Source organism: Epinephelus moara, chromosome 2 (assembly GCF_006386435.1).
Source record: "Epinephelus moara isolate mb chromosome 2, YSFRI_EMoa_1.0, whole genome shotgun sequence".
NCBI lineage: Eukaryota > Metazoa > Chordata > Actinopteri > Perciformes > Serranidae > Epinephelus > Epinephelus moara.
This window is the reverse complement of record NC_065507.1, coordinates 2,906,358-2,912,357: the sequence shown is the minus strand read 5'-3', so window position 1 is coordinate 2,912,357 and position 6,000 is coordinate 2,906,358. Positions and strand designations below refer to the sequence as shown.

Below are 6,000 nucleotides of genomic sequence, written 5' to 3'. Positions count from 1 at the left end.
AAATACATAATAAATAAAAGAAAAACAATGTTATTTTTGAAAAGTCGAGAGCTTCCTGAATCCGGCCATACCAAACATCACATGGTTTGATGACGAAGTGCGTCTGGGAGATACCATTTAACAGAGGAGGGGGGCAGCGAGGACGTCGGCGTCCTGGCGGAGTTAGAGAGGTTAAAAAGGTTCGTTCAGATTCACCAAAGTCACACAATGACACAAACTAACTGACTAATCAAAGCAGCAGTCGACCAGCAGCTCCTGTGTTCAGTGAGCTAAAATTACTGTTTCTCTCAATGGAGTCTGGTGGGTTTGAAGAGAGCACAGATGGGGAACTGAAGCTGTTAACAGTTGTCGAAATGGGCTGTCTGAGCAGTGACATTACTCTCAATACGGTGTACACTTAAACTGATATGGACTCTTTTAGGTGGGACCTCTATTTTACAACCTGGTCTCACTCCGAAGTCGTCGAATATCTGCGCTTTAACGGTTTAACGGTGCCCAGCAGCATCAGGGAAATGCAGCGGGAAAACAACTAAAGTTAAGGTGGTGGAAGTCCAAGTGGGGCGGGTAGTTGATGGGCCCAACAACCACAGACTTTCACCCAGTGGGCCAGTGTTCACTTCCTGTAAGACTATAAAGCCAAACCCTGTTCTTTTGTCCTAAAACCAACCACGTGTGTGGTCAATTCGCAGTTATGTACCGACGTAGTGCTTTTATTTTGAAAGAGACTGTATGCAAACTGTACATTTCCTGTGAAAACAGAAGTGTATTTTGAAAACAGACAATGCATGTAACAGGCTGAAGTTGACACGGCGTCCCAGAACGTCAACAACCAACACACCCAGGGTACCTTGGACGTCATATGTGGACGTGGAAAGTCCGTGACCAAACGTGGACATGTGACAAACGTTTTGTTGCTGACCTCCGTCCACAGCAGTACATAACTCAGCTTCCATGTCAAACTCCAGCCTGCTTCTACAAACTGGGGGCGTGCCGACTAACATCTACTGTATGTGATACACCTTCTACTGGATAAGAACTCGATACAGTCCCTTTAACAGTCTCTTTATTCAGACTGCCGTTAAATAAAAGAAAGAGAAGCAGCACATCTTCACAAACCGAGACGATGGAACTACAAAGTGTTTCTTATCACCAATCAGCTGCTACATAAATCAGCTGATTGTTTCAGCTCCAATCACACGTACAGTATTTCACTTTGCCTCTGCACAGAGAGACTTACAGTAAATAAAGTTTCCCTCACACAGACTGCACTCTGGGTAATTTGTGTGCTGATGTCAGTGTTTCCTGTAAGCCCTGTGCCATCTGCATCACCTCCCCTCTCCTGCTGTGTTACCACCTTACAGTGATAACGGTCTCTACAACACACGTCGCGCTGTAAGACAGACCACGACCAGTCTGTCCTCCCAAAACCTCAGACTCCCTCCTACACACTCGCTTTCATCTGCTCAGCTATATAAAGTCTGTGACACATCAGTACTTACAGATCTCTGCCAGGTGTTTTCTGTAGGCTCCAGCTCCTGAGGAGAGGAAGACATAAAACACGTTAATATCTGCATCGTTAGAGGCTTTATAACGGAGCTACACTGAGGAGGAGTATTCTGCTGTTTGGTTAAAGGCTGAGTTTAAACCTTGAACTGTCGACTGACCTGCTGTGTGTCTGTAATGTTTTATTTCTACATTAAATTACAGCAGTTTTTGGTCTGATGTTAAAAACCATGTTGTGGCTCGTTCTCACAGGTGCAGCTCATTTCATTAGTGATGTTACTCTCAGGTGTGCCAGTCTGCCAGCATGCACCGTGCCAGAGCTCTGGCACAGCTCAGTTAAATGCAGCAATTATTATGGTGTAAGTTACACAGTATTTAAGTACGTAGTCAACTCAGCTTTATTTATACAGCACCTCTCATACAAACATTTAACCTAAAGTGCTTCACGTGGCAAAACTGGACACAGACACAATTTAAAGAACGACACAAACAATTTAACATAAAGTTTTGTAAGATGGGAAACTGACAACAGTGAGACAATAAAATATTAAAAAGGAAACCAAACAAAAAAGACAAAAGTCCGTAGAATAAAAAGAAAGCAAATAAATACGAGACACAGCAGGGATAAAATGAGGTCAAATCCAGTGCTTAAAACTGAAAATTCAAGACTGTAACGTTACTCCACATTAAAACGCCAGATTAAAAAGACAAGTTTTAATTTACTTTCAAAAATACTGAGAGTGTTTTTCCACAAATCCACAGTTTAGGGCACAGAAACTGGTCCGTGCATCACATTCAGTAGATTTCAGTCTGCACGCTCTCACATTAGAGAAGCAGGCTGGAGTACAGACACAGAAGCTCAGCAATGTCAGGAGGAGTCGCCTTAAATGTTACATCTGCAGCACGCACGTTTTCTCTTAGCTACGTTACCGCCATCATGATGTGATCATGCTGACACATGGCCAGTGCAGCAGTAAACATCTCAGACACAAACTAAGTGAAAATTAAGACGCAGAGGTATTTTTTCAAATATGAATTTGTGTTCTTCTGTTGTGGAGTTAAAATCCTCACTGCTGTTTGCATGTATCTGTCTCCGTCTCCACCAGTCAGTAAAGTTTTCACATGTCAGGCATGCTGGTTGTGGTCTGTGAGGAACGCCAAAGCACGGGCGCGTCCAGCGGCTTGTTTGTAACACGTGTTACATTTTTAATTGCCAAGATTTGTGAGCACAGATGCCGATATATTTTTATACGTCCTACGAAAATAATCCAATTATCATAATTCCACATGTTTTGTTTCTACTGTTAAGACCTCGTCTTCTTTTTTTTTGAAAAGCAGAGGTCATCACGTGTGTCCTGGGCCGAACATATGCCCTTCGACTGGAGAAGAGTCAATCAAACACTGGCTATGTTTCCATCCAAAAGTGATTTGAATCATTGGGAAATGCGCATTAAAAGAAATACGAATCCTGTGTGTTTCCATTAAATGTACGGACTTTGGTGAAAACTACGAACTCGCGCGAGTTTTCCGCAGAACCGGAAACAAAACAAGTCTCGCATTCTTCTTCTTCTACGTTTTCTGGCGGTTGGCAACCAGCTTGTAAATGCATTACCGCCTTCCCGACCCGGAGTGTGGATATCACCATGGAGAGAGGTGCGCTACGTCAGACTTAACTCAAACATAACTGTTTCCATCCCCCGTTTTGTGAATCAACATTTTTTCAAATCAACCAAAACCTGGCTAAAGCGAGCGTATTTTAGTTTGTGCGAATCAGGGGATTTTAATTCGAATTTTTTCCATCATAATTTTCCGATGCGATACTTCTAGATGCGCATCTAAACAGGCTGATGGAAACATGGCTATTGACTGAGAGTCACTGCATGTAGTGAATCATAAGATTGAAGTGAACAGAGCAGGCATCCCATGATCCAGAGGTCGACAACCTTTCCTGTCATATGAGCCATTTTCAGCCAAAAAAGAAAAGAAAACGTCTGCAGCCACAAAACATTTAAGCCTCTACTTTTCATTATTTGGTACTTTGACTTTGCTGCGTTGCCGACGAAAGCAAACATATTTGTCCACACAGTAAATTCTTTATCTTCCTTTGAGACTTTTCCCCTGATGGATTTGGAAATCCACGTCTAGCCATGCTATGGAGACTCACGGCTGCTGTCGCCATCGCTGGTGATGTTTTTAGAGGAAAAGGCGCCAGGCCGCAGACGTATGACGCACATTTGGACGAAATATTAAAAAATGTTTTAAATTGGTGTACAGGCTGCACACTTTTACAGTTGAAGAATGTAAGAATCATTTTAGGACTATAACAATAAATGAAAAAGAAAAACACTTTCCGTTGAATTTTCTGTCAGCGCCGCAGGGAGCTCCTGGAGAGAGGCTAAAGAGCCACGTGCAGCCACATATGAAGATAATGTGCGTGCCGCAGCGGCCGCAGGCTTGATTCCAGCCTGCAGTCCTTAGCTGCATGTCATCCCTTCTCTCTCCTTTTGTGCTCAGACTGTCCTATCCAATAAAATGCAAAAAAATTAATCCCAAAAGAAAAAGATTAAATCAGGAGTGAACCATTTTTTCCTACGTTTATTCATTCAATCTTTAAGAGCTACTTGAATCAAATATTAGTCAAACTGTCTGCAGAACTGAGACAGCGCACAGACTATATATCTGTCAGCTCTCCAGTCAAACCTAATTTATGTAACTCACAGACAGTTCAGGGACCCGCGTGTGCAGAAATATGAAAATACACATTTTGAAAGATTTTCCTGTTTCCCTCGGCAAAATGTAGCATAAATCTGGAGCGTTATTTGGCCTCCTTTGTGACGAGGTAGCATAACATGGTGTGTGCCAATGATGCCTCAGGTCCTTTAGTTTAATATGAAACTCATAACATTTGCTAACATCACTCTGCCTCACTCCTCACCTTCAGCTCCGCCTCTCACACCTGCTGCTGCGGCACGTTTGACCATTTCCTCTCGTCTCCTTCATTTTCTTGTTCTTGTTACTTTTCTTTTAGGAGCTCCTGATTTTTGGAGAGACATCCTGACTCTGCTCTTCAGGCAGCAGTCTGCTCACATGTTTACACCAGCGGCACCTGACCCTCGTCAGATGGACGAAGCATCAGATGGCAGGTTGAAATGTTTTATTTATCATGTAAATACATACACCTTGTGTTGTCAGTGATCCCATTTAAGGCTCAACCACAGACCTTTTCATGGGCCCAACCTTTGGGCCGGGGTCATCTGTGCCCTTTGACCCCCGCCTGACCCCTCGCCTGGCTGCTGCCCACATCCACAGGTTGCTAAGCTTGTCTGCTCCTCCAAACTGGGGACATGCCGACTAACATTTGCTGTTTGTAAAACACAGACTGAGGAAACCCACTCGTATAACCTGACTTTAAAAGATCCAAACTGTCCCGTTAAGCTCCTCATTGGAGGCAAAGCCGGTGCGACACATGCTCTGCTGCCACCTAGAAATTAAAGGAAGGTGAGCCAGCCTGTGAGGGAAAGTAAAACTTCATGTGGGCTCATGACTGGAGTTAATTCAAAGCACCAAATTATCTGAAGGTGTGAGAGAAGGAGGGTGAACTGGTGCCGTCCACACGCTGGCAGATACCAAGGTGCCCTTCAGCAGGGCGTTGAACCCCCGGTGGCTCCTGCAGAGCTGCTTCAGACTGTGGGTCTGTTCAGCAGCTCATGTGTGTACAGCTACACGGCAAAAGAGCGCGGCGTTCAGTCAGATTTCACCACGAAATAAAGGTCGTAAACAACAAATATTGTTGCTCATCTCAGAGTCACAGGCCTGCTGACGCTGAGTGGATGTTTCATTTAAGATGGAGTTACAGGTTGATAAATCAGTGAACGGCGGTCACAGCGGTGATGCTAATTGATTTCTAATCACAGGCTGCTCCTCTGCGGAGGACACAGCCTTTCAGATGAGCGTGGCGCCGTGTTTATACGATGTGTACAAGAGTCTTAATGAGGCTGATTACAACCGTGTTGCTGCTGCCGACGATGACTGCAGCACAAAGACAAAGGCAGCCAGCGAGGAAACGACTGCTCGGGATTTCAGTCGAATCCCGTCCCGATGAATCCCATTAAAATATGATACATCCCATCGCACACACACTCAGTCTACTCTGCTTAATTGCCATACGGTCAGAAGTTGGCTTTGAAGCGCTTTAAGGTTGGCAGAAACAAAGAGGCAGAGGGAGGGAGGGGGGGAGGGGGGGTTCATCCTGAGTTTGAGCTCAGCTGTGATGTAACTGTGGACGATGGCTGTGCCGCAGTCAATTTAGGAGGCGATATCCTCAAACGGCCCCGACTCCCTCCCTCCCCTCGTTCCCCCTCCTTTTCTGTCTCTCCCTCCCTCCCCTCCATCTCTTTTTTCTCTTCCCTTCACGCTGGTGCCATTTATCTCCTCCACACCCTATCTTTCTTGCCTTTTTTTTTTTTTTTTTTTTTTGCTACCCTGTTCTACCCTCAT

At 44.6% G+C, this 6,000-nt stretch overlaps 1 long non-coding RNA gene across 1 annotated transcript in view; it reads right to left on the bottom strand.

The window, feature by feature from the left end:
* Positions 1-6,000, bottom strand: part of LOC126403541 (uncharacterized) — a 155,239-nt gene that overhangs the window by 93,846 nt on the left and 55,393 nt on the right. Inside the window, exon 3 of the long non-coding RNA XR_007571323.1 lies at positions 1,500-1,535. This is a non-coding gene — a long non-coding RNA (uncharacterized LOC126403541). The remainder of the gene's footprint in view (positions 1-1,499; positions 1,536-6,000) is intronic.